At 45.2% G+C, this 27855-nt stretch overlaps 1 pseudogene; it reads left to right on the forward strand.

Moving 5' to 3' along the window:
• The first annotated feature begins 3284 nt into the window (after window positions 1-3284).
• LOC119535180 lies at window positions 3285-27855 on the forward strand (annotated as a pseudogene).

Below are 27855 nucleotides of genomic sequence, written 5' to 3' on the forward strand. Positions count from 1 at the left end.
TGCCGGTCTTCTATTTCACTTGGACAGGTTTGGAAACTAAGCTTACCAAGTGAAAGTGGGGATCTTTCTTAGGCTTTGAGTGCTGGAGGTGTTTTATTTTGACTTCCTTTTCCCTCATGCCAGTCTTTCGTCTTTTCTAAATGTTTTCTAACATACTGTAGAGGGTTCATTAGTGTCTCCAAAAATTCATGTCCACTTGGAACCTCAGCATGGGAGCTTATTTGGAATCTGGGTCTTGGTAGAGGTGATTAGTTAAGACAAGGTCAACCAGGATTAGGGACCCAAATCTAGTGACTGGTGTCCTTGTATCCAAGAGTTAAGAATTAACAAATAATCATGATGAGGAAATCATTGCACAGATGCTTTCCTTTCTTTCTTATATATTGTAAAATGACCAAAAGGAAATACCTAAAATTCCTGAGCCGTAATCCAGCTGCCTTAATCTCTGATAATGATTGTATAACCAGGTAGCCTTTATCTAGTGATTGGAAAAAGCTTGTCACTGACCTCCACCTGTACTCCCTTATCTTGTTTTTCAACTTTAGAGTCTTATGATCACTAAAGACAGCCCCTAATGTTTATTAATGAAGGGCCTTGATTCAGCTCAGAACTAACCCACCCCAATCCCTAAACTATCTTGCTAGACGGAGCTGCATCTAACCAAAATGGGCCCACCTGACTTGTGCAGCAGCTTAGACTTTAACCTATAAGTGACCTATTCTTCATTAAAATACCAAAAATCACACCCATCACCATATTAAGGCCACCATTTTCTTACATACATTCTGTGACTAAACAAGTACTCAATCTGCACATGCTCAATAATTAGATCACCTCTAATTACATCATCTGGAGCCATTGTGCTCATTATCCTGAAACCTGCCCATCTTTTAACACCATAAAACTATCAGAATTACTGTACTTTGGGGAGGCAGATTTTTAGGCCAATAGGCCATCTGATCTCCTGCTTCGTGCCTAGCAAACTCTTTCCCTCTTGAAACCCCAGTGCCTCAGGAATTGGTCATTTGAGTGCATCAGGCAGAGAACCCACCACTTTCAATCGGTATCCTCCTTATAAATAGAAGGAAATCTGGACACCCAGATACATGGGGAGAAGGCATGTGATGGTGGAGGCAGAGATTGGTGTGATGTAGCTAACGCCAAGGAAAGCCAACGACTGCCAGCAGACCCCAAGTGCTGGGAGGGCGGTGTGGAGCAGAGTCTTCCCAGGAGACTCCAGAAAGAAACAACCTCTTCAACATCTTGTTTTCCTACTCATGGCCTCCTGAACAGGGAGAGAATGCACTTCCTTTACAGCAGCCACAGGAAACAAAGAGCCAAAGACAGGGGCATGAGCTCCTGGAACTGAAGGTCCTAAGTTAGGTGGACATGGACGCCTGTGGTGTAGACAAGGCCAGATGCGGTGTTTACTCAGGGCAATTGAGCACTGATGAATAGGACACAGGGTTCTTACTACTTTTTTCTTATGCAAAGCGGCGGCACGGTGAGCGAAGCAAGAAGCATTCTAGCAGTCATCTTTATACATTAAATGTTCTGGAATGGCAGCTAGTTTTCAAAGTAGAAGCCTAGGATTCAGCATTGCCCAGGTTGATCCAGAGGCCGTTTTGCCCCAAATCATGTAACCCAAGGGGACTGGCCAAGCCTTCTGTGAACTCCAGTGTCCCCCAAGCTCTCAGGATCACCCTTCATCAGCTCACCTCCTGTTGTGCCCACACCCACTGCAAACCCCTCCCCTGCTCCCTCACTAAATTCATTTGTAGGGCACAGAGCGTCTTCCCTTGCAGACGGTCCAGCAGGGCCCCCCCACTCTCCCCCATGCCTGGCAGGCAGCCTGCTGCCGGACCCCAGGAGAGTGCTTCACACCCACTGGGTGTGGGAGGGAGGGCTGGCCCTGTGCAAGGGGGAGGCCTGGGTCTTGGCCCTGAGGCCCTACCGGCCACCTCGGGGGGTCAGAGCCTGTGCTCCTGCAGTGCCCTCTGGCTGATGGAGCAGGGCCTCCTCCTGCCCTACCCGATGGATGGCCTGGGGGCAGGCAGCAGCCGCTGGCTCCCTCCCCACACCTGGGAGAAGTGGCCTAAGGGCTAAGAAACACAGCCATGGACTCCAGCCCCTGACTCCACATCCCTCCCTCTTCCTGCTCGCTCTTGCTGCTGCCACTATGGAAGATTGCCAAGGGCTTCAACACTGGGAGCTAGAAGATGGAAGGGGGCGGGTGGAAGGGCCAGTCAAGGCAGAGGAGGTGGGGAAGAGAGGAAGAAAAGAAAGTTGAAACCTACAGCCTTGCATGCACACCTACCTTTGCAAATCTCCTTGCTAAGATGATCCGTGATAAACCCTTATTATTTCATGACTGGTCCAGTTGCAAAAAAAATAATTTACACTATGATCTGTGTGGGACTCTTCATACAGTGTCCACATTATATATTTTCCTGAGAAGGTCAAATAATCCAGAAATTCTTGCAGACTGGTGGCTTTGCTCAATAACCACAGAGGCCAGCCTTTTCCTGGGCAGAAGCAGGTGGAGGTGTGTCCCATCCCGTCCTCGGGGCCAGCTCCTCCTCTTCTGCAGCTTTATAGGAAATTCTCCCACAGTCAGGCCGAACCAGAAACTGCCTGATACCAGGGATGTCTCTCAACACGGGAGAGAGCAATTTCTCTCTGGAGTGTGTAAAACATGAATAACACAACAGAGAGCCTCTTTTAATCACTTAGATTTTCCTTTTTTTACGATGCCATTGCAAATTAGCTATTTTTTTTTTTGCATTTGAAATTAGAGACTGCAACAGATGGGGAAGTTATAGTTCAGGGAGATAAATTTGCAGACGTAATGTGGCTGCAGGTGTGCAGAGGCGGCTCAGCGTCCGGCCAGTATTTCATCCAATGCCTCCCGGGAAGCTGAGGCCCAGGACCCAGGCCTTGGCCCCACGTGCCCTTCTTCCAGCACATTCGGGGACACCCTGCTAGTCCCTGAGAACCCCTTCCCGATCGCCGAGGCAAAGCTTTCCAGGCAGAGTCTACAGGCCTCACAAATCCCTTCAGCACGCCGCTTTATTTGTAGCAAATCACAGGAATTGTGTCCATTATAAATTAAAATGGAGCATCGGTTTAAAGACCCAAAGCTCATCGTGTCCAAAATAAGAGTCAAAATAGTCAAAAAAGCACTGAGTGGAGGAGGCTTCACTGCTTACACTGCATTTTGCCTGGAAAACTGACTCTGAGGAAATACTCAGCAAACGTGCCCCTTCCGCCAGCACGTTGGCCGCATGGCAGGCGCGGGGCAAACCCTCGGGGATGGACGCCTGGAGGGGAGGGTGAGGGATGTAGGAGATGTGGTGGACTGAGCCGTGCCCGCCATAAAGACATGGTCAAGTCTTCGTCCGCGTTCCCGCGGTGTGACCCCATTAACAAATAGGACCTTTGGAGACGTTGTGACTGGCTAAGGTGGGCAACCCGTGGTAATCGGGTCTTTAGGAATCGGGGTGGCCTCAGGCATATGGCTGGATGACTTATGAGCAAAGGAAATTCACACACAGTCACAGGGAGCCAGAAGTCAGTGGAAACCAGCAAAGATGCAAGGAGGGAAGGAGAGGGGGAGAGAGAGAGAGAGAGAGAGAGAGAGAGAGACCTCCATGTGGCAGAGGATGACTGGAACCCTGCAGCCTCCAGGAGGAAGCAGGCCTTGCTGACGCCTTGAGGCTGGACTCCTCCCCTCCAAAACCACGAGACAATAAATTCCTGTTGTTTAGGTCAGTCCATTGTGTGTGTGTGTGTGTGTGTATGTGTGTGTGTGTGCTTTGTCACAGCGGCCCTGGCAGATGGACAGAGCTGAAAGGCAGATGTGTTTTGTTGTATGAGGCTCTTCCTCGAGAATCCAGCCTGTCTGGGGATCCCCCCATCTTTGGCTGAGCTCCTGGTCACTGAGCTGCCCCCAGAGGGAGTGGACTGTCCCAGACAGGAGGGCGGGCTCCCCCAGGCAGGCTGGAAGAGTACGCCAGGGCACCCCTTTTCTTTCCCAGGGTGTCTTGTCTGCTCCAAGAGCACATCCAGCTGCAACCAAGAAATTGGGAGGACTCCAAAATGAAAGGGAAGCTTTCCGGAAGGCTCGGCTCCCTCTCCAGCCCCGCAGGAAGACGATATGTTTGGGGTATTGGATAGCACTTTGGGCCCAGTTAGCACATCTGCCCCACCACACTGCCTTCTCAGATGATGCGGCCAAATAAAGGCTGGGATTGCAAGGCACTGCCTTTTGCTGAAATGTGAGACGAAGTTGGGGAAACTGATCTAGGACGTTGGCATGAGAATCAGGAAGTGATCCGAGACCCACTTGGGATCCTGCTTCTGTGCTCCCTGCTGTGAAAATATCATTTTGGCTGCCTGACATGTGGATGATGCCACCCAGCAATTGCTCCTGGCCGACCCCAGCCAGGCTGCAGGCGCTGCCAACAGTCAGCCGCCGAAGGGGCCGTTCTCACTGGCAGAGAGCAGGTGTCTGTGAGCTGAAGGCTTCGGCAGGTTCTGGCCTTTTAGACTCTCTTTGTAAACTGAAACCTTATATTCGATACCATTTGGAGAAAATAGAGAAAACATACTCTAAGGAACGTGGTTCTAAGAATGGATACACAACTCCTGGGAACTGGTTTAATTGTCCGAGGAGCATTTCCACCATACCCAGGGTAGCAAGGAGGAAATGTAGGTTTGACTCTTGTCATTTGATATGGCTTTCTGGGGGACTCAGTCTCTCTCACATAAATGCTTGAGGTCTTGGATTTCTTGGATTTCACCTCCTCCCCTCTCCTCCCCAAGACAGTGTCTGGTGGTGCCGGGCTGCCTGAGGGGACCACTGTTTTTGAGGATGGAGGGAATGATGTGCTGGCAGCCAGTCTCAGCCACTTGCCTCTGGCCACAGATCCCACATGTTCTCTGGCTTCTCTGTTCCATACCCGGGCTTCTGCCAGCCCTTGACCCCTTCAGCATGTCTGCGTCCCCTTACTGGGTCATGCAGTGAGCTCCAGGTCCCCTAGAAGGCTGTGGAGGGCCAGGAGCACCAACTGCCCCAGGCTGCCCCAGCCAGTCCCCACCCCTCACCCCCCACCCCACCAATGCTGCAGGAGAGCTCCCTGGCCTGTAGGGACAGGCACAGAGCAAGATGCCGCTTTTTCTAGAAGGCTGGCACCCTCCTAGGAAAATGGGTTATACCCCAGAAAATGGGCCGCTGGCTCCTGATGTTCACAGGTTCCCAAAATCTACAGGGATGTTTCCGGCCTTCCCAACCCCTTATTCTTAGGAACGGGGAGAAAATAGGAAGCCTAGTGTTTGACCTCCTCACCTAACTTCTCTGACTCCCACCTTCTCCCACTGAAAGGAATGGGCTTTTCCTTTGCTATCATTTACCCCTTCTTCCCTACTCTAGCCTCATGCTGGGTGGGTGTATCAGTTAGCTATTGCTGTGTAACAAACAACCACTATATCTCAGTGGCGTGTAACTTGCGAGCATTTATTTAGCTCACATGTGCTTGTGGGTAAGCTGAGGCTCAGCTGCTCTAGGCAGGGCCTCGCTGACCAGCCCTGCTGGGGTGGCTCTCTGCTCCTGGGGCCAGAGGGCCTGCCTGGTCCACATCCTTCTCGCAGGGATGGCAGAATCACAAGAGGGCAAGTGGAAACACACAGGGCCTCATAAGGCCTAGGTTCAGAATGGGTACACTTTCACCCACCCCTCATTCTGTCCGCCAAAGCAAGTCACGTGGCCAAACAGGAAGGCAAGGGGTGGGGAGAGGCACACTCCCTTCCGTGGGAAGGACAGTGAAGTCAAGGGCAAAGGAGTGTGTGCAGAGAGGGCTCAAGAACTGGGGACAGTGATACAACCCAAACCATGTGGTTCAGGGACAGAAACTGGCTTCCTAATGATGGACTGTAATTGGGAAATTCTTTCAAAAATGTCTGGTCCATTACATGTGCCTGTGTCCCAGAGCCAAATACACCTGGTTCCTGGACCTCGTAGGCAGATTGACCCTGGGCAACATGTCCACCCTTCCCTCCTCTTAGGCTTAAACAGGCATCTCCACCAGCCCTCCAGTGGGCACAGATTGTTTATGAAGTGAGCTCCCTCCCCGAGCACCGTCCATACCAAATGAGAACAACTGGCTTCTCTGTGGCACAGTGCTCCCGGACTCTGGATCCTGTGTTCCACCCTTAGAGGATTTCCATTTTCACAAGTCCAGAGAGAAACCACATCCCCTGGCTTGGGAAGTACAGTTGCTGGTAAAGCTACAGCTGGACTGAGCTCCACTAAACTGTCCACTTAACAGACATGTACCCAGGGCCGGCTGGGCCCCCTTCCTTTACATGGAGCTGACCCATCACTTCCTCATCTGAATACACATCGATTAACCACAAGGAGCACAGATTTTCTCTGCTCAACCTGAGGACTAGCAACTCCTGCATCTTTATCGGGGACTCTTGGTACAGGAAGAAAACTGCCAATGATCGTACTTAGACCAGATATCACAGTCTGAGGTTACCCTTGGAGGAGGATGGGCATTATCTGTCTCCAGAACTGCCTGACTATTTAGGTTTAAATGTGTCAACACAACAGGTGAAAACCCAAGGGTGTGTGTGATCTAAGAGGAGGATACAGGGTGCCAGACATCCCCTAAAGCGCAGCCACCAGAGCACTGTGACTCCTCGCCCGCTGGTGCTGACGCTCACAGACGCTGCTCATTCTGGCATCTCTGTAATCCTTTGTGGCAGGTCCCAGGTCACCTCCCCTTGACAGGTGAAGCCTGAGGCCCCTAACCAGGTGGGGGTCCTCTCCTCGTCAGACAGTGGCAGGGCCTTGATTCCCACTAGGTGAGTTTAACTTCAGAGGTGGCTCCGACCCTCCTGACATTCATTGTCCATCCTGGCAAAGGGGATGGACAGGACACGTGGCAACTGCAGGCTGTGCCTTGAGGATGCGGGGTCAGCGGAGACTATCTGTGCCCCTCTGTGGCCCACAGCAGACCCAGGGTCACTGCCAGGTGGTTCCCTGCAATGGACAGGTGCCCAGGCCCCACCCCTCAGGCTCAGTCCTCTCGAAGCTCAAGTTCAAGAGGAAATGGCCACACCCTCTCCTGGGGTAGAGCTGGTAGGGTGGGCTGCTGGCCCTGGGAGGAACATGGGGGAACCCCATTCTGTTCCCAGAAATTCAGGGTGTATTTGGCATAAAGCAACAAAGGGGCTATCTTTGTCTCCTGGCAAAGGAAATATAATTTACGTAGCTGGATGGTTGACTGTGGCGTGAGCTGTCTGTGTGCGCTGGGCCACTGCTCTGACATCTGCAAATAGGTGGACCTGAGCCCCACACCACCCCCTTGGGTCTGAGCTCAGCCCTGAGCCAGCCCACTCAGATTTTGCAGGAACTTTTAAATTGCCACAGTTTCAGGTAACTATTTTAGAATTTGCAAGACACAACATCTGAAATTGATAATCTTTCCAGGAGGCAAGAACAATATACAAAAACATATTCACAATGCATATCTCTTAGATGACGGGGTTTCCAGTGATTTTTGTCCCTTCTTTGAGCTTTTCTGTGTTAAGTTTTCAGTATCAAATAACATTACATTTGCACTTAGCAGAAAACTGAAACATTTTTAAATGTGAAGAAGTTCCTTCTGATTTCATCATCTCCTGGTTGAAAATTGTCCATAAGACTCACGGGTGGTTCTGAGGGGTGGAACCTATTCAGGAATTGACCCACCCTTTTATCACGTCCTGCTTCCTCTGCAGAGATGCTGAAGTTGTGGCTGCTGATTACAGCAGTTTTTACTTGTAATTGTAGTTGTTATTTTAAGCTTATTTCTTTTACTTGTCATTGTACTTGTTATCTTACGCTCACTGAGGGATTTATAACACTGCTGTAATCAGATGCCTTCCTTGACCCTCACTTCAGACAGTTTGTTCAGCTTATTTCCACTCCTGTTACTATGGCTGTTATTTGTATAAACTGATAACCGTGCTGTAGCGTACTTCCCTTACTTGTTATTTCCTTCCATTGCTATAGATACAGTGCTATAACCAGAAGCTTCCCGTGATCCTCTTTTACAGCCAGATAGCTCTATCCCAATTAGTTTAGAGGCTTGAAAGGCCAATTTCCAATCCTTAATTTGAATGTATATACAGACAATCACAAGAGCCCCCTTACAACCCTTAATCTGAGTGTTTACCAATGTTTATAACCAATCACAACGTGCCAATATCTCTTAACCCCGCCTCCCTTGGTTTAAACTAATAAACACTCTAAGCACTTCCAACTCAGCGAGCAGATCTGAGTGGGGTCTCCTGTCTCCGTGCCCGTCGCCCTTGCATTGAAGCTTTCTTTGCTCTAAATCCCGATGTCACGACTTTGACTTCTGTGCACGTTGGGGCAGCGCACCCTTGCTCGGCTACGAAGTTGAAATGGATCCTTGTTATTTTTCAAAAAGAGGACATGTGCAAGGCAAGTTGTGGCCCTCAAACAAGAAAAAAATGATGGCAGCTGCAGGTGGACCTGGGGTGGACATGGGAAGGCTCTGGCCATCCGGACAGCCAGAGCCAAGGGATGCCAAGGCCCTTCTGGATCTTTCTCCTCTCCCAGCCCCACCCTCCTCCTCTCCCATCTGCCAAGCCCATTCCTGGATAGATGGGGCCTCTGACCCCTCACTCTGCAAAACAGTTTTATGAAAGGTTAAACAGAGTCCAAAGAAGTCGTGAAGCAAAGAGCCAGAGCACTTTGCAGCCGTGTCTAAGTCCTCAAGCGCTCCCGGGAAGAGGCCCCAGCTCAGTGCAGGAAGCAGGTGAAACAGGTGAAACAGCAGTGGAGCCAGCTCACCATGGGGTGCTGTGGCTGGAGGACACGGTGGGCAGGAGAGAGGCTGGCCCAGCAGTCGAGGGGCTGGCACCCCTGCTGGCCCGGTCCAGCCTCGTGATTTATACAGGAATACATTTGGGGGTGCACTGGGTGGGGGGGGATGGCGAGCAAGACCATCTGGGACTCAGTTTCCTGGGGCTGCTGTAACACAGTGCCACACACTGGGTGGCTTAAGACAGCAGACGAGCCCCCAAGCAAGGCGGGGACAGGCCACGCTCCTCTGGAGCCTGAGGAGGAATCTGTTCCACAGTTTGTGGCACAACTCGGTCTCAGCCTCCGTCACTACGTGGCCGTCCCCGTCTGTGCCTCTTCTCCTCTTAGGAGGGTACCTGTCATATTGGCCTAAGGGCTCACTGAGCTGCAGCAGGACCTCATTTTTTTAAATTCAATTTTTTTGAGATACAGTCACATACCCTACAACCATCCACGGTGTACAATCAAGTGTTCACAGTATCATCATATGGTTGTGCATTCATCACCACAATCAATTTTTGAGCATTTTCATTACTCCAAATAAAATTAAAATAAGAATAAAAATACAAGTAAAGAAGAACACCCAAAACATCCCATCCCTCCCATTCATTTAATTTTTGTCCCCATTTTTCTACTCATCTGTCCATACACTGGATAAAGGGACTGTGATCCACAAGGTTTTCACAATCACACAGTCGCACCATGTAAGCTCCGTTGTTACACTCATCTTCAAGAATCAAGGCTACTGGGTTACAGCTCAACAGTTTCAGGTATTTCCTTCTAGCTATGGCAGGACCTCATTTTAAGTTAACTGATCCCACCTGAAATGTCTATTTCCAAATAAGGCACACCTTGTGGTTCTGGGGGTTAGAACTGCAGGTTTTGTTTGGGGGGGGGCACAGTTCCAACCACAGCAGGGGGTGCTGCCTCCCTGCCCCCCCATCTCTCTCCAGTCGCCCCCCCACCCCCACCACGTACAAGGCAATGAAGCCACAAATCCTGGCCTTGGAGAGCGACCCTCTACCCTGAGCCTAGGGCCCCCTAAAGAGCCCATGCGGCTGGATCTGCAGACTTTTCAGGGACCAGGATAGTGCCAGCCACGGATCCGGCTCCTGGATCTCCAGGGACACTCTTTCCTTTAAACGGCAGATCATCCCAACCGAGAATCTTCTCCCACGTGCAGTCAGCCCAGGACGAAAGCAGATCACTTTCACTTGTGGCTATTAAACCCAGGCTGTCACAACCCAGGACTCCGTGAAACATCACAGGGGAATCCCAAAAGCTTGTGTTTGGCTAAAACGACCCACCCTTATCTGATAACCCACACGCTCCTGAACCGGCGCGGTTTTAACAGCAGTTAGTACGTGCATGAGTTGGACGGAGGGTCTCCATGAATAACTGAGACACTGGGAGACTTCCCAGCTACAGGCTCCAGCTCAGCTTCAGTTGGGGACAATATTTCCAGTTAGACATTTTTAAGGTAACATTAGTAGAGGCTTAAAAGTTCCTGACAGTGGCAAGTCATAAATATGCAGTTTTTGAAAGTAGTTTTGAGGTAGTTCTTGCAGGCCAGAATTATGTGTTGGTCTTATTTGATGCATGCTGCCTTGTTTGAATTGATTTGATGTGAGGTCCTTGACAACAGGGAAACTGGGAGAGATGCCAGCATTTCCCCACAAAAGGATAATTCCCACACGGGCCCAGGAGAAAGAACGGGCCATTGGGGTAACGGAGTTGCTCCAGGCATGGAGGGGGAGCCAGGGCCGGCGACAGGGGTGCAAAACCCTGGCCTCGCCCGTCTCCACATCTCGTCAACCACAAGAAAGCTCAAGGAAGGACAAAGATGCTTCCGGTTCATGCTGGCTGCTCCCACTCTTCTTGTTACACCCAGAGGTTAAGGCCCAGAAAGATCTGTAAGAATTCTGACATCAGTCATTATATTTTAATTGCACATCCTCTCATAAGGTTCTTGTCATGATTTTATAGGGCCCATTGTAAAATGCAGACAGGGACATGCATTTGAAAGGAGGACCTCGGAGGCCATGTCTAAGGCTCACTCTGAAACAGAGAGGAGACAAGACTGGGCGGTTCAAGTGCTAAAATACTTCTGTCTGGAGTATCAGCTTTTTGCAGGTCAAGACACAGCGTGCCCTACACCGCCTGGAGGCTCGTCTCCAGTGTCCCTTCGTCCTGGCTGGGTGACCAGCTGTGGACCAAAGCCTGTCCAGGCATCTCTCCAGAAGGTCCACAGCTCGCCACCCAAGTTGCTATCACTGTTGTCTAATTGGCCATAGTCGGGTCATTACTGACACCGTTAACCTTGGCCAAGCACTTATTCCCCACCAAACAATAAGCCGCTTTAAAAGAGAAGTGGCCTTCAGTGTTCTCACCATTAATACGACCCTGTAATTCGCCAAGCCCTGGATAGACCTTGGGGCAGGAAGCTCAAGTCTGCTCACTGCTCTCAGCAAACTTTGCTTTATAGCACTTTTTCTCACGCTAGATGGACAGAGCAGGACTCTCCAGCTTCCTCATGCATCGGCATCACCTGGATCTGGGGAAGGGGGTTTCCAAACCCACTTGTTCCCAATTGAGTAGGTCTGGGCTGGGGCCTGAGCATCTGCATTTCTAACATGTTCCAGATGGTTCTGCTGCTGCTGGCCTAGGGGCCACACTGTGAGAACCGTGGGCCTAGAGCCTGAAGCACTCTCCACTCAGGCTGGCCCGACTTTCTCGGTAGCTGTGTGCCGGGAAACAGAGCAGATGCTACTCACTCCTGAAAAATCAACCAGCACCTTGAAGTGTAATGGAAGAAGATTTGCCGTTTTGAGAACTTCTGAATTAAAGACTCTTCATTACTAACCCTTGGAATTTCCATTGGAGCCTTCTTATTGCCTTGGAGAGATTATCACGAGAAACGAGGTAAACAATAAATTAAGACATGGATCACCTTCCCAGTGGGGGCATGGAGTCAAATAAATATACACTCAACTCTTTTTTTCTCTTATTCGGCAGACTGAATATATTCAAAGTCAGCAGAATCTCTAAGATGTCTCAGACAAAGAAAGAAAAGCAAAGAGTTAGGATCTAAACACAACTATTCGATAGCAAGGAAAGAGATTTAGAAGTCCATGAGTGCTTCATTATTCTAAATTGCCCATTTTAGCACAGAATTTTTAAATTGGAAAAGAGATGGCAAATTCTATCTATATATGCATCAAAATGACATTCTGGCCACTCACTGCCCCCCAGAGCTGCAGACTTGTAAACTGGCGACGCAAACAGATCAACGTGCAAAGTTTGGTGTGGTCAGCGTGCAGCCTGGGTGTGTCCTTCACTCGGGAGGCAGCCACCTGATTCCCAGGAGCTCTGCAGGTTGCACCTTGAAAAGTTGGACTCCCTTGGCAAACAAATGGGACTTGGCCCCAGTCCACGTCCATTCAATGATCACGTTTATCGTCATTGTTCACGAAGCGAGGAAATGCCCACGACCCCTTGGGAGTGACACATTTTAATACGGCAGGATGGCACCCATCCAAATTCAATTGTAGGTGTAAGTTCTGGCTGGTGCCTGTTAAAAATCTGCTCACACTATTTCATAGCTAAACACGATATTGTTCAAAATGTTTAGCATATGTCACGTGCTTATACTCAGTGGTGAGGTTGGATGTTTGGAGGGTGACGGCCATGTTTACTTTGAATGTCAAGACTCCCTGGGTCATGGTCTAGAGGTAATGTAGGGTGGAGTCCTGGCCCCTCAGAACTGAGAGTGGGAAGGAGAAAGAGGAAATCTCAAAAGGCGAGCAGGATTCCAGGAGAGAAGCAAATGGAGCTCGGAGCTGGGGCAGGGAGGGCAGACTGGACAGGAACTGGGGAACGGAATAAGGGAGGGTGTGCAACTCCATCAACCAAAGCAAACCTGTCCCACAGGGGTGCCCCCGCCCCGTAACCTGGTTATTTGGAGTGTGCAGACCTACCCCTCTTCTGAGTTAACAAGAGGGTGCTTCCCGTCTGGCCCCAGAGAACTTGAGCCCATCCATCTCTTGTGCCTCCAAGCAACACTGCTCAAGCTCTCAAGGAAAAGTGGACACTGCAAATTAAATGTCTGTCCAGAGCTGACACTCGACGTCACTGCAGCAGCTCTGCATAGCTGGTTATTCACCCAAGTGTGGGTGAGAAGATGGGGATGATGATGCTATTTTATAGTCCTCAGGACGATAGCTCTGCCTCCGTAAACTAAAACTGCCAATCGCACACGTTGGCTTTCTTTATTTACATATTTACATGCCACCTTTTTCCACAGATATTGGAAGAGGCTTATAATATGCATGCCACTTTAAAATAAGAAAATGAATGATAAGTCAGCATGAGGGAAAATGATGGTGGAACGGGCAGATGGGCATGGAGAAGCCAGGACACAGCTGTGTGTGATTTCCAAAATTGGAGACTAGGCCAGAAATTGGATGCTGGCCTCATCGGAGAAATGCAAAAACAGGAGAAATGCAAAATTCACATTGTCTATGAAAAGAAAGCATACTAGTTCACAGAAGTCTTTGCCCCTTTCTTCGGCTGAAAGAACTTTCCAGCATGGCTATTCCTACAGGAGATATCCTGGCTGAACTGGAGTAGCCCTGTCTTTCCAGTTGAGCTCATTTGGAATCAGAAGACCTGGGTTGGAGTCTCAGTTCCAGTTAGATGACCTTGGGTCAGTCGCTTGACCTCTTATAAAAAAGGGAAACCTACTCCACAGCTGGCTGAGAGATGAGATGAGATCAACAAGGACCCCAAGGAGCTACTCAAAGGCCAGACTTTCCTAAAATTATGTTTTCTTTATTATTGTTTTAGTCTTCCTTGCCATAAAAGGTCATGCCTTCCCATGTATACCCAGGGTACCAGAGCTCCACAGGGGTGCTCCAAATAGATGGATTCAAAGCCAGCCCACATCCTGGAGAGTTGCTTTGGGGACCCTGATATCAGTAATCAGTAATAGAACGGTCTCTGATTTATTCCAGCCCTTCCAGTTTCAATCTCCTGATCAGCAAGTCAGAGATTAATCTGAGAAACCCATTCCTGTGTTCATTTGTCACAACCCCTGTTCCTGTCCTCTCTTTAGAGTACAGCTGAACCCACACCCCTAGAACGTCTGCACACACAGTGAGGGCTGAGGCAGGGTGAAGCAAGGAAGAATAATGCAAGACTTTATTTTGTAGACTAATTTTTAACAAGTCACTACCCATATAGAGGTTATGTAGCTGCTTATTTTAAAAGGTTCAATATAATCAAAGATTGTTTCGATCCAAAATCCCCAAATACCAACAATACACTATAGAAAAAGTGCTACAGAGCCAAGGTGAAAATCTTACCAAGTGAACATCAAAAGCAGATGCTCAGATGTGTAACCAATGCCCTAACATCACCAGAATTTGTCTATTTTTGCTTTGGTCTCGGTTGTGGCGACGTGGCAGCTTGTAGTAATAAAAATGTCTTTACTAAAACCAAAGAAGAATGGGTTGTCCATTTCTTGGCCTGCAATTTTTCAGTTTTTCATCAGCTCTGCTGCTTCTCTTCCTGACACGCAGAGACTGGCCCTGTAGGTACAAAGAGCTAAACAGCTCAAGTTTATAAGATGCACGACGCTTCAGTCTGTGAGCTCCCATTTGGGAAATTACTGTTCCCAGAACTAACCGTCAATGAATGTAAGTGGTACTTTCTTCATACTTAAAGATGAGATGTCTCCTATTTAAGGAATTTCCTTCATTTATGACAATTTCCATCCCAGAGCCTAGGAATTCCCTTTGTATTTTAAGTAGAAAGTACACTAATTAAGTAGAAAGTATACTTACAGATCAGGGAAAAAAATTGGTAGCTCATAAATAATTTTATAGATAGAAGAAGCTTGCTTCTTTAGAAACCCAGGCTTAAAAAAAAAATAGCCACTTTGGATGGCAATCTTTCTAAAATGAATTATATATGTAACTGATTTATTAAGGAATTTCAGTTATTTGAAGGCAGACAGGTAGTATTTTTCCGTCAACCACAGCTTTCAGTGGGGCTATGTCAAATGAGATTTTCTCCCCTCACTTGATGTTTTTGTAGACAGAATCCATAATTTTTGGTCACTTTCAATTATCAAAACACAGCCTGGTATTCAAAGTGCCTTCCCTCACTGACACATCTAGACTTTTTTATTTTGGAGGGGGTCTTGGAGTGGGGGTGGGACGTGTGCCCTCTCCCACCCCAGCGCCTTGGATTTGATGGCGGGTCGGTGGGGTACTGGCCCGGTTCCAGCTCTGGCTCCTCCAGGGTGGGAGGTGAGAGGAAGGACAGGGCCCCACGGCGGCAGCCTGTGCTCCAGCCCTTGACAAGCAGCAGCTGTTATGATCATGAAGCATTTGTCAGGAACCGATGCGTGAATGCTTTGCAACAACCCTACACATGGCCAATGTCATCCCAACGCAGGTAAGCAGATGGCTCTGACATGCTGTTTTTCAGAACTCAGAGTGCTGGCTCTCTGGCCTGCCCTTGGTCGGGTCTCATACGAGTGACGCAGCTGATGTAGCAAACTGCACACAGGTGACATATCCCATTTCCTTGGGTGGTCCTTAGCTTCCTCCCAGCCCCCTCCATCACTGAGGATTGTCTCCTGTCCCTGTCGTTTAGCCAGCAGTCCACTCGCCCACTCTTCCACCTTTTTCTGAGGATGGAGCTCTTATCCCTTCTCCAGGTTCTGCAGGGAATGAGGAGGAAGTTTTCCCTTCTCTCCATGGAACACAGAGAAGTTGGTTGGGGTGGGGCATACTGCACTTCTTCACAGGCCACCCCCATGGTTCAAGACTCGCTAGTGCACATTCCACGCTCCTCCTTCCTTCAGAACACTCCAAACCAAAATCTGGCAACAGCCTTCCATGTTCTGGTATGCCCCACCGCCAGAGATTGCATGTCAAGTGTTCTCAAGAATTTGCTCACCACACTTTGCTTGGACTCATAAAGCCGGGGAGCCAGAGGTCTCTCCCCTTCTTGCAGGAACCCCAATCTCTACAAATGATTATCTCAGAGAAGAGGACACAATTAAGCAAAAGAAAGGATAAGGAAGGCACAGTTTGCTTAAGTCTTGTTCCAGAACACACTTTGCCTGATCAGGAAATGGAAGAGAATACAAGTGCTTAGGAGGAGAATGAGAATATTGTTTCACAACGGTTAAAGACATTTTGTGTCCCCAAGTTCTTAGAATTTTGACTTAAACTAGGATTGGGTCCCAATTCCCGTTTTAGTGGAGCTCTCAGAAAGAGGCACTGCTAATAAGTTTACCATGAAGAAGAAAAAGAAAAACATTGGTATGTTTGATCTTCCAGAGCTTTCCATCACTGAGTCCCTGTGTAGTGCTAAGCTTTTCTCTTTCCTTGTTTGGAAGCTGAACTATCTCTTCGTCTCCCAAAAGAAGCCCCTTATGCATCATGTCTCACAACACAGGAGTGTCACCTCGTGATCCAAAGAGAACCTTCACCCAGTCCCACTTGTCAGGTGTCAGTGGGGTCAGGATTGATGGAGCCTTCCTCAGGGAGAAGGTAATGAAGGTGCACACATGACTAGAGCTTATCATTGGTGATGTGTGTGTGTGCACGCGTGTGTGTGGGCATGTGGTGTTAAAAACATTGCCTCATATACTTTGGCCAATGACATAAGTCTAGTTAGAAGACTAAATAACAGAACTTTCTCTTAAAGTGATGATAACAAACCCTAGTCATTGCATGCCTGACATACTTCATATCAACTCTCCAACAGAATTTTCTGTCTCGGCACGATGTGACATTTAATAAGTGATACTGCCAACGTTAATTCAGACGGATGCTCTTATCTTATACTTTCTATCAGATAAGAGCTCCTTATCCTCACATATAACAAAGTACTAAAAAATTTTAGTTTCATGAATGAATATCCACAAATTTGACGGATTGTAGTATTAATCAATTGATTGCCTTTCAGAGACTAACTAGATTCTGGTTACTGTAGTTATACTATTTTGGAAATCTCATCATCTTCAGATATCCCACTGAATGTTCAATGTTCTTCAATATTTAATCTGACATGCCTGCAAAAGCAGGTAGAAATTCAGATATGATCACCTCTCAGGTTTTTTTTCTTCATCAGAAAAGAATAAAGCACAACAGAAGAGTTCTGCTAAATCCACGTTAAACTCTGGCTGCAAGCAGCTCTGAACACCTAATCAGCAGACAGATTTTCAGTGCACATTACCCCAGACGTGAATTTGAACAATAAAGTGGCAAGTTTTAAAAGGTGAGACATTAACTGAAATGCTAGAGTGTTTTTCACGTCGGGCCTCTGAGGCTTGTTGAGGGTTTCCCTCCTGCCTGTAACGTCCCTCCACTCCTTCCAGCTGGCTTTTTTAAGAACCGTTTCAAGTCTTACCTCCCCCATGAAACAAAAGTTGGACATACAGAAATAGAAGCTATAATAATCACAGTTAGGACAAAATTCATCAACGACAAAATAGCAATCTCAGAATAATATGGGTCATAAGCCAGAGCTGAGGCTGGGGCCAGGGGCAAGGCTGAATTTAAGGAATCCCCCACTGTGTAAACGCTTAAATGTTATATTAAATGGGAGTAAGTCTTCCCAGCCATCTTGTTTGCAAGACAGGTGACAAAGTCAAGGTTAGTGACATTTGCAAAACCCTGAACTGGAAGCAGTCCCGTGGCCCCGCACAGCTGATCAGAAGAGGGAAGAGGCTTGCTTCTCCCAGCCTCTCATCTCCCTCGCAGAAGCAGTTTTGGAGCACAATGGTTAAAAGCCCACGAAGCGGAGCCACCATTGGCTATCAAATCCCGGCTCCTCCTCTATTGGCTGTGAAACCTCAGGTGAGTCATTCACCTCTCTGGACTTCAGTTTCTTCCTTGAAAGAGGGGCAATAGTAGCATCTATTTCCTGTTGGAGCTGCTTAACAACACCTGCCCCATCGAGGGGAGGTTCCATGTGGCCAAGCACGTACAGGAGATTGCCAGGGATTCCAGAAATGTTAGATGTCGCTGGTTCTCATGTAACACAGTCCCCACGAATCTGCTCTCTTGTCTATGTCTTTGTTTGCTCTGCTACTCTGGCTTTGACTTTTCCTTCCATCTTCACAAGTTCTCTAATTCCTTTAATACCTACCTCAAATCCTACTTCTCCTGGGAAACAATCTCTGACCTTCCCAGTTCAGCTACAATATTTCCACTCACATAACTCTACATCTTGACCACCCAACTAGGTTGGAGACAGCACAAAGACAGAAATAATAGCATAATATCAATAATAGTATCAAAGACGAATAATATCAGTAATAATATCCTTTGTCTTAAGACCTTTCACAAGCCCTTACTAAATACTTGTTGACTTAGTCCTTAAATGAAGTAGCAGTCATAGTATTGAGAGCTTACAGACGATGCCTCTTTAATCTATAATTTGAAAATATAAAGTTCTATAAAATTATAAATAATAAGTAATCAATGGGTGAATGATTTTTATTCAAGCGAAGATTATTGTTTAACAAAGGCATGAAAATAAATGATACCCTGTGTGGATAATTGCTAGATCCTCATGAACTTGGATTTCAGATAAATGGTGTGCGATGTTCTGCTTTTCAGTTTGCAATTCTGTCATCCAAAAGTTCAAACAGATCTAGCTAAGTAGAGAAGCAAGGTAAACGTGATCAAAGTAGGCTGCAGTGGCTTGCTTACTCAGCTGTTAAGACATGCAGGGCAATGGATACCTTTAAATAAAATGCATGCATTCATTATAACGTAAAAATGAACATGCTCAATTAAAACATGGGCCTTTAGAGCAATAAACTGAGAATTAAAGTAAGAAAGCATCTGTATAATCCAGGCAAAGTGGATATGATCGTTTCAGTCATTTCTCATTCACACGACCCCCCTCCAGGCACCTCCAGTGAATAGAACTTATTGAAAAACAGTTCTAATAAAGTAAGGGAATCAGAAGAGGTACCTCATTTGCATAGCAAGGCATAAAGAAGTGACAGTAGGAGTCAGAAAACACAGCTATGGATCTGCTTCTGGTCCTCCAGCTGTGAAATTGAATAAAACATCCAGCCTCTCTGGACCTCATTTGCATAAAATACAAATGAGGAGGTTGAATTTGATTACTTCTAAGACCTCTTTTTCTATAATATACGACAAAATACTTGCATGGAAGTCGTGGGAGAACAAACTCCTATTATATGATGTGTTCAGTTCTCGACAAAGAGTGTTGAGATTATTGCAACTTTAAACCTTGGCTATCTGGGGGGCATTTGATGGGTAGACTTCTCTCTAGGATGGTGATGGTGTAGAGGGGTTTGAGGGTGGGGTTCCACTTCAGCCATGACAAAATTCAGGTGCAGACCACAGAAGTCCTGCTAACTGGTTGGGAACGAAGCACTTTCCCAGACTGGAAAATGAATCAGAAGGTGCAGGGGAGGTAGGAAGCTTGAATTTGGGCTCTTTGGCCTTGTTTGGGGAAAAGACGAGGTTTTCAGCCCACTCTTGAGTAGTGAAAAATAAAGACTGCTCACACTGACATGAGCACAAAGTAAGGAGATAAATAAGGCAAGAAAGTCTTCTGCAAACTGTGCTCATCTGTGCTTTCCAAAACTAGCTGTTCATTTGCTTCTTGTACACCAGTCCCTCTCTGATTCCACTTAAGTAAAATTCTAGCATATGCAGAATTGCTTCCATATAAACTTCTATAACTGCCAGAATTTCAGTTTGCATATAAGTAAACCTTGAGTCACTCCTGCTAAGGAAAATTAGAAAAAGAAGGAACTGGATACAGGGAAAGAAAAGGAGAGAAAAAGAAAGAGCCGCAGAAATTTTTTCCAGTTCCACCTTAGGAAAATGAAGGTTTGTATTTCCAAAATCCCCTGAGCTGAGTTTTGATTCTGGTCATAATGGAGTAACAAGTACTGGACCTACTCTCCCACCATAAACCTTTAAAACTGAACAAAAGACGTGAAGCAACTCCTTTCAGGTATTAGACAACAGATGGCACAGGGCTGGGATCCTTGAAAGAAAGGAAGTTGCATGTTCATCCTGGCATTCTGCTGGAGGCACTTTCCAAACTGTAGCACTGGAAAGTAGAGCTCGGAGAGCAGGGGTCTTGCTGATTTATGGAACCAGAGATCAGGTTTGAGGCTGCTAAGGTGCCTAGAATTCTGTGGGTAGAACACCAGAAAGGAGTTGCTGCAGAGCAGTGAGCTCCAGAAATCTGGATTCTCAGGGGTCCTCCTGAGTCTGGCTGACGTCTAAGCTGTGCAAGCAGAGGGCAAGACTCCACTGGCAGACAACAGCTGCGGGAGGATTCTGAGCTGCACAGAAGTCAATGAAGTCACACAGGCCCCGAAGATGATGCAGTTGCAATCAGCCAGAGGGCAGAGAACTTCCTGAACCCCACGGGAGTGTAAAGAGGTCACACCTCGAGCTACAGCTACCCAAGTCCTACCTAAAATACAGTCTTTAGTAATTTATAAAATTGAAAAAAAAGTGCCAAGGATGTACTAAGAGCTTTTTTACTTTAGCCAAAACTTATGAAGACTATTTTCCTGTTTTCCAGTAACCTCTTGGTAGTCATAAAAATCTAGATAGTAGCCTACATAAAAAATTTAGTAAATCTCTTACAGTTTCTAAAGGTAATTTTCACTGAAACTCCTTGGTAGTATTTTAGGCACAAAATACAAGCACTAGTCTCTTTCCTTTTTCTGCTTTGGAATTCTTTTCCCTTGGCTTTCCTGTGGACTTTAGAAAGCCTCACTTTTTACCTTTGCCATAGCCATCAAATTAAGGAAAAGCATTTGTTGGACTTCTGACTTCTAAGGTACAAATTCCATTTTGGTTCTGGAGTATAAATTGCACTTTCATGCAATTTATACTTTCAAGGGGGTCACAGTTTCCATTCGTAGATTGAGCCATAACAAGCTCCAGAAACATCTCACTTCAGATTGCCCCAGACCAGAAGCCAATCAGTCAGGCCGGGGCAAGTCCAGTGACGTGATTACTTCCCGAATCCCAGGTTCTGATGCTTGGTTTTACTTTTAAATGGGGCCTATTCCAAAGGCCTCCGAGCTCGTGAGCAAAATAAAAGCAAATACACAGACCGATGCATGGCGGCAGGCAACCTCTCTCACACTCAGAAATAGTATACCTCAGTCAGACGTCAGACGTCTGCATGGCAAGGTCCCAAAGGAGAGACTTTTCACAAAACCTCTGAGGTCAGGAAACCCAAGACTACGAAGAACAATTCGCTTCTATTTTTCTTTTCCACGGTTCTGACTTTTAAGTGTAGGGGATTACCCATGGCCTGTAGCACATTAATCACAGTGGCTTTGGGTTATGAAAAGCACAATCCAAAAGAAGTCCTTGAAGGAGCTGGCAGGGAGTTATGTGCCCAGCCCTTCCACGTGCCAGAACCCCTGGGCTCTGCCAACGACGACTGCATTTGGCATTAACTGAAGATGCTGAGAAATAAAAACCTTCCTGATTCCAGCCACCTGGAGCAGATTCAAGTGGGGGTCCTGCCAGCAAGGAGGTCTGAGGGATTGGGAATACAAGGCTGTTTTAATCTTTTCCAAGTCAGGCCATTTACAAATAGCCATACGTCAAATGTTCACGGAGCTCACACAATTTCCTTCTCAGGGGAGAATTCAGTTGCCAGTAACTTGAAGTGGGATTAACTTGTGACCATCTGCAGGAAAAGGACTCACCATCCCCTGCAAGCATGCCGAGGGATTTGCCTCCACGATTGCAAGGAAGCTGCCGAAGCTGCTCGAAGGCACAAATGATGTTCCTTCCCCTGAAAGCTTTGTTCACTTGGAAATTAAACTGCAACTGCTGGGAAATCTGGACCTCACTCTGGGCTGGAATATTCCTTTGCCCCAGGAGGGTGATGTTTGGGTTCGTGACTGGCTTGCATGCTTGGAGAGATACTGTCAGTCTCTGGAAACTGTCCTGAAAATGAAAAGGGTATTGCAGAGGTAGACAGAAAGGCCCATGGAGAGGTCAGAGGGTGGAGGGACGACTCACGGGGTAATTTCGGTAGGGTCAGAATTCAGCTCTCTAGATCTATTCAAGAAGAACAAAGAAACAAATTTAGATTAGACTCAGAGGGTAGATGACGCAGAGGAGCGCAGGAGGAGAGAAAAACTTCACACTTGAATTAAAGAGAACGACTTGGCCTCATCTGGGGAGAGAGACAAGATGCCCAGAACGTGGAGAACCCAAGATGCCACAGGCAAAGCCAAAGTCCCCTGGGCCAACGCTGGGCCATCCCGACGTGATGCCAGCCCTCATACGGGGAAACTGAACCGCAGCCGAAAAGTAAGGGACAGCCATAACAACTGGCCGGGAAACCATTATACAGGGTAGACACAGACAGATGAGGAAAACAGAGTTTTTTTTTAAATGGTTTTATTAAGTGTTTACCATTTTGCAATTAAAACTATCAACAAACCATGCCCCACTCTCTTCAATTTGTAGGTAATTTATGATAAATGGAAACAACTGTCAAGTTATTACAATTACTATGTATAGCTTATTGATAGAAGCCTTCCAACTCATTTGCTGGGGCTAGTATAAACTTGACATTAAAATCAGGCAAGGTCCTGAGTATAATTTAATTTTTAAATGTATGTCAGGTCTGGTGTTTGACATATATTAAGTTCACAGTGGAGCTGAAAAAACCACCTGTTAAACGTGCTAAGTGGGTGTCGGTCCCCACATCAGGTGAGAGGATAATTACCCAAAGATAAGTGTGCAGGCAAATGAATCAATTGTTCATTTACGTTTTGCCAACTATTAGTCACATACAGTGTTTAAGAGAAATATTTTAGAAGTTTATTTAAGTTATTTTTAAATAGAATTTTGTGCTATTTATTTGGGAAAATGTTGCTTGTGATTTTTTTTTTATAATCTTACTTTTTTTTAATAGAGACATGGGAGCTTCACATTCTCTGATAAAAAAATCATATAGTATTTATATATTTGGCTAGCAATAAAGAATGCATCTCAAAACTCTTTCTTTTAAAATTGTATCTCATATGAGACATACTTTATAGCTTTAGTGTAACCAATGCCATATTATCATGTGGTTAACAATTTTTGGATAAAAGCAGTTTTTATCATAAAAGAAAGTCAGACTATCTAATAAATATATATAATATATAATAAATAAACTAGGATTAAAGAGTTTGTTGAGTTGAAAATAAATAATTTCATGAAGCTATCATAAATCTTTCAAATATATAAGATTCTAAATGGCACACCCAATTTTCTAAAATTGTTATATGGGTTTTTCTTGTAAGAAAATGTAATGAGTTCAAATAAAGGAGAGGCATATAATTTGGAACAACAACAACCAAAAAAAACTGGCAAGGGCACTATGAGATAGGAAAATTACAAACTAAAATCAGTTTTGAACATAAACACAAAAGTCCTAAATCTAAAAATGTATTTAAAAAATACATCATGAGCAAATTGGGTTGATCTGAAGAAGTCAGTGACATTAATAGAAAATCTATTACTGTAATGCACTTTATTAACACATTAAGAGACAAAAATCATAAGATACAGGAAAGTCAAAAAATGAAATTCAACACTCATTCATGACAAAACTATTAGTAAACTAAGAATAAAAGGAAACTTCTATATCCTAATAAAGATTAAGTACTAAAAATCCATGACAAATATCATATGTTTTGGGGAAATGTTAGAAGTTTTCTGTCTAGAATCAGGAACAAAAACAAGGGTGCCTGCTATCACTTCTATTCAACATTTTTGGGAGGTGCAGGTGAGCACTATAAGAAATTAAAGGTGTAAGGCCTGGAAAAGAAGAGAGTACTCTATCACTCTTATTCATGATTCACCCTGGTTATTCACTGACGATGTGATGATAAGATTGTTTTCACAGAAAATTAAAAAAACTCTTCAAGACAAACGGTTGGATATGATAAGAGAGTTTGACAAAATTACTGGGTAAAATAATAATATACTAAAATTGCATTCAAAAACATAAGGAACAAAAAAATAGTAATTAGAATATATAACTGAATACACACACAATACCAACAAAAGCTACAAGGTGTCTAGAAATAAATCTAGCAAAAGATATGCATATCCATTTATAGATAAAAGCATAAAACAATAGAAAACCATAAAAGAAAAAACCTAAATATACAGCTACATTATTTTAATAAATATCATTAAAATAGCATTATCTTCCCTTTAAACTATAAACTCAATGCAATTCAAATAAATAGTCCAATATTTTTTATGCTGCTAAATTTCATATGGGAAGTGATACTGCATTTCTTTTGGAAAAATGAAAAGCCAAGAATAGCATATAAATATTTGAAGAATGGGGATTTGAATTATCCAGATACTAAGACTTAATAATAAAATTTTAGTACTGAGAACAGTGTGGTTTTGGTACAGGGAAGGACAAATAGGCCAGTGGAATAGAATAACTATTTAATAAATGATTCTGGGCAACTGGCTTTCCATGTAGAAAAAGACAATATCCCTACCTCACACTATACATTAAAATCATAGGTGGATTATAAACCTAAATGTGAAAAGCAAAACTGTAAAAATTTTAGAAGACAACACAGAGAATATCATTATGACATCAAATGAGTTAAAATAAATAAAATAGATCAATAAATAACCATAGAGTTACATTATTTTCAAACAAAATATTGAGTAAGAAAAACAAGTTAAGAAGGGATACGTAAAGGATGATGAAAACAGTATATACTCTTTATGGAAAGTTATACACCTATACATATACACATGGAAATAAAACAAAAAAGTGCCCAAACTATAAAGGAAAAGCTAGATAATTTTGACTCTTAAAATTAAAACATCTTTGTAAGAGGTATCATGAGCAAAGTAAAAATCCAGTCCATATAATGGGAAAAAATACTTGACACCCACACAATCAACAAACAAGCAATACCCATAATCATAAAGAATTCTAACGGGGCTGTAAGAAAAAGATAAATAATCTAAAATAAAAAGAGCCAACAATGTATACAATTCACAGAGAGGAAAACCCTCATGGTCAGTAAATGTCTGAAAAGATTTTCAATCCCACTGGCAATCAGGGAAATGAAAATTAAAATTCAGACCCTATTTTGTAACCATCATACTGGCAAAAACGAGTTAATCTGATAACATCAAACACTGATGAGGACTTAGGGAACAGGAGCTCTGCTGCAGTGTTGGCTCAGCCCCTTCAAAGAGCAGTGGGAGGAGTCCTCAAAAGGATGAAGATGCACATAATTCTCATCGTTACCACTTACAAGTGTTTTCCCTAGAGAAACCTTGTTGTAAAAATTCAGATGAAATTCACATAACATACAATTAATCATTTTAAAGTGTACAGTTTAGTGGCATTTAGTTTATTTTCAATGTCATGTAACCACCAGATCTCTCTGGTTTCAAATCTTTTTCATCACCCCATGAAAGCACTCCATACCCATTAAGAGATTACTTAATCCCCTGGTAGCCTCTAATCTGCTTTCTGTCTAGATGGGTTTATTTATTATGACTATATCATATAAAAGGAATCATACAATATGTGACTTTCTGTGTCTCACTATTTACACTTACATCACGTTTTCAAGGTTCATCCAAGTCGTACCATGTAACAGTACTCCATTGCTTCTCACAGTTGAGTAATATTCCCATTGTATGTACACACCACAATTGGGTTGTTTCCACCTTTTGGCTGTTATGTATAATGCTGCTATAACCATATGTATGTAAGTTCCTGGGTAGACATATGTTTTCATGTCTCTCAGGTATATATGTAGGAGTGAAATTGCTAGATTATGTGGTAATTCTATGTTTAACATTTTGAGGATCCACCCAACTGTTTTCCAAGGTGCTGAACCATTTTACACTCCCACTATCAATGAATGAGGGTCCCTGTTTCTTTACATCCTTGTCTACACTTCCTTTATATTCTTTTGACATAAGCCATTCTGGTGGGTATGAAGTGGTATCTCATCGTGGTTTTGACTTGCATTTCTTTAATGACAATGACGTTGATTTTCTTGTGCTTATTGGCCATATAGCTATCTTCTTTGGAGAAATGTCTATTCAATTCTTTTGCCCATTTTTTAATTGGTTGCTCACCATTTTGTTGTTAAGTTGTAGCAGTTCTTCATGTATTCTGGATATTAAACCTTTATCAGATTTGTGGTTTGCAACTATTTCAACCACTCTGTATGTTGTCTTTTCATTTGATAATACCCTTTGATGTACAAAGGTTTTTTTATTTTTATTAGGTCCAATTTATCTATTTTTTCTTTTGTGGCTCATGCTTTTGTTGTTGAATATAAGAACCCATTGCCAAATCCAAGTTCATGAAGATTTTTTTCCTATATTTTCTTCTAAGAGTTTTACAGTTTTAGCAATTTTATATAGGTCTTTGGTGCATTTGATTTAATTTTTGTATATGGAGTGAGGCTGGGGTTCAACTTCATTCCATTGCATGTGGTTATTCAGTTGTCCGTCCATCTTTTGTTGACGAGACTATTCTTTCCCCATTAGATGGTCTTGATACACGTGTCAAAAATCAATTGGCCTTAGGTATCTAGGCTTCTCCCTGGACTCTCAATTCTTTTCCTTTGATGTATTTATCTGCCCTTATGCCAGCACCACAATGTTTTGATTACTGTAGGTTTAAGGTAAGTGTTGAAGTCGGAAAGTACAAGCCCTCCAACTTTGTCCTTCTTTTTCAAGATTGTTTGGCTATGCAGGGCTCTGCAATTCCATATGAATTTGAGGATCAGCTTTTTCATTTCTTCAAAAATGGCTGCTAGGGAGTGGAGGCCCAGTGCTGCGTGGAGGTGGCTGGAGTCTCCAGCTGGTTGCCTGCTGCCCTGCCCACTGGCCTGAGCCCTGCGGGGGCAGCCACGCTCTCCACCCTTGCCCGGCCTGTCGAAGCTGCACCTTCAGCATCTCGGCCCAGAGCCAGGCTGAAGTGGCTGTGCTGGGGGCTTCGGGAGGAACTGGGCAGCTGATTTCTCTCCTCCTGAAGAGCAGCCCCTTAGTGGGCTGCCTGACCCTCCACGATATGGCTCACCCTCACACAATGGCCACCGATCTCAGCCACCTCGAGAGCTGAGCAACTGTGAAAGGCTACCTTAGCCGGAACCGTTGCCAGGCTGCTTGCAAGCTGTGATGTGGAGGTTATTCCCACAGGAGTCCTGAGGAAGCCGAGCATGACGCAAGATGCCCTGCTCAACACCAGCACCACAACCGTGGCCACCCTGATGGTGGTCGGTGCTCAGCATTGCCCTGGAGCCATGGTCTGCATCATTGCAAATCCAGTTAATGCCACCACCCCTATCACAGCAGAAGTTTATGAGAAACATGGAGTATACAACCCAATACAGTCTTTGGTGTGACAACCTGGACGTTGTCAAAGTCGATGCTTTCATTGCAGACTGAAGGGTTTGGATCCAGCCCATCAACGCTCTGATCTCTCATTGGCAGCCATGCTGGAAGCCCACCATCCCCCTGATCTCTCAGGGGACTCCCAAAGTGGACTTGCTCGGGGAGCAGCAGGCCACCCTCACTGGGCAGATCCAGGAGGTGGGCCCGGAGGTGGTCAAGGCGGAAGCTGGAGCTGGCGCTGCCACCCTGTCCATGGCATATGCTTGTGCCTGGTTCCCCTTTTCCCTGGTGGATGCAACGAATGGAAAGGAGGGTGTTGCTGAATGTTCCTTCGTGAAGTCACAAGAAACGGACTGTCCCTATTTCTGCACATCATTACTGCTGGGGGAGAAAGGCTTGGAGAAGAACCTGGGCATCGACGAAATCACCCCTTTTGAAGAGAAGATGACAGCTACTGCCAGTCCTGAGCTGAATGCCTCAATCAAGAAAGAAGAGTTTGTAAAGAACCTGAAAGGAGAGTACCATTAA

The sequence above is a fragment of the Choloepus didactylus genome, chromosome 5 (genome assembly GCF_015220235.1).
Source record: "Choloepus didactylus isolate mChoDid1 chromosome 5, mChoDid1.pri, whole genome shotgun sequence".
Lineage (NCBI taxonomy): Eukaryota > Metazoa > Chordata > Mammalia > Pilosa > Megalonychidae > Choloepus > Choloepus didactylus.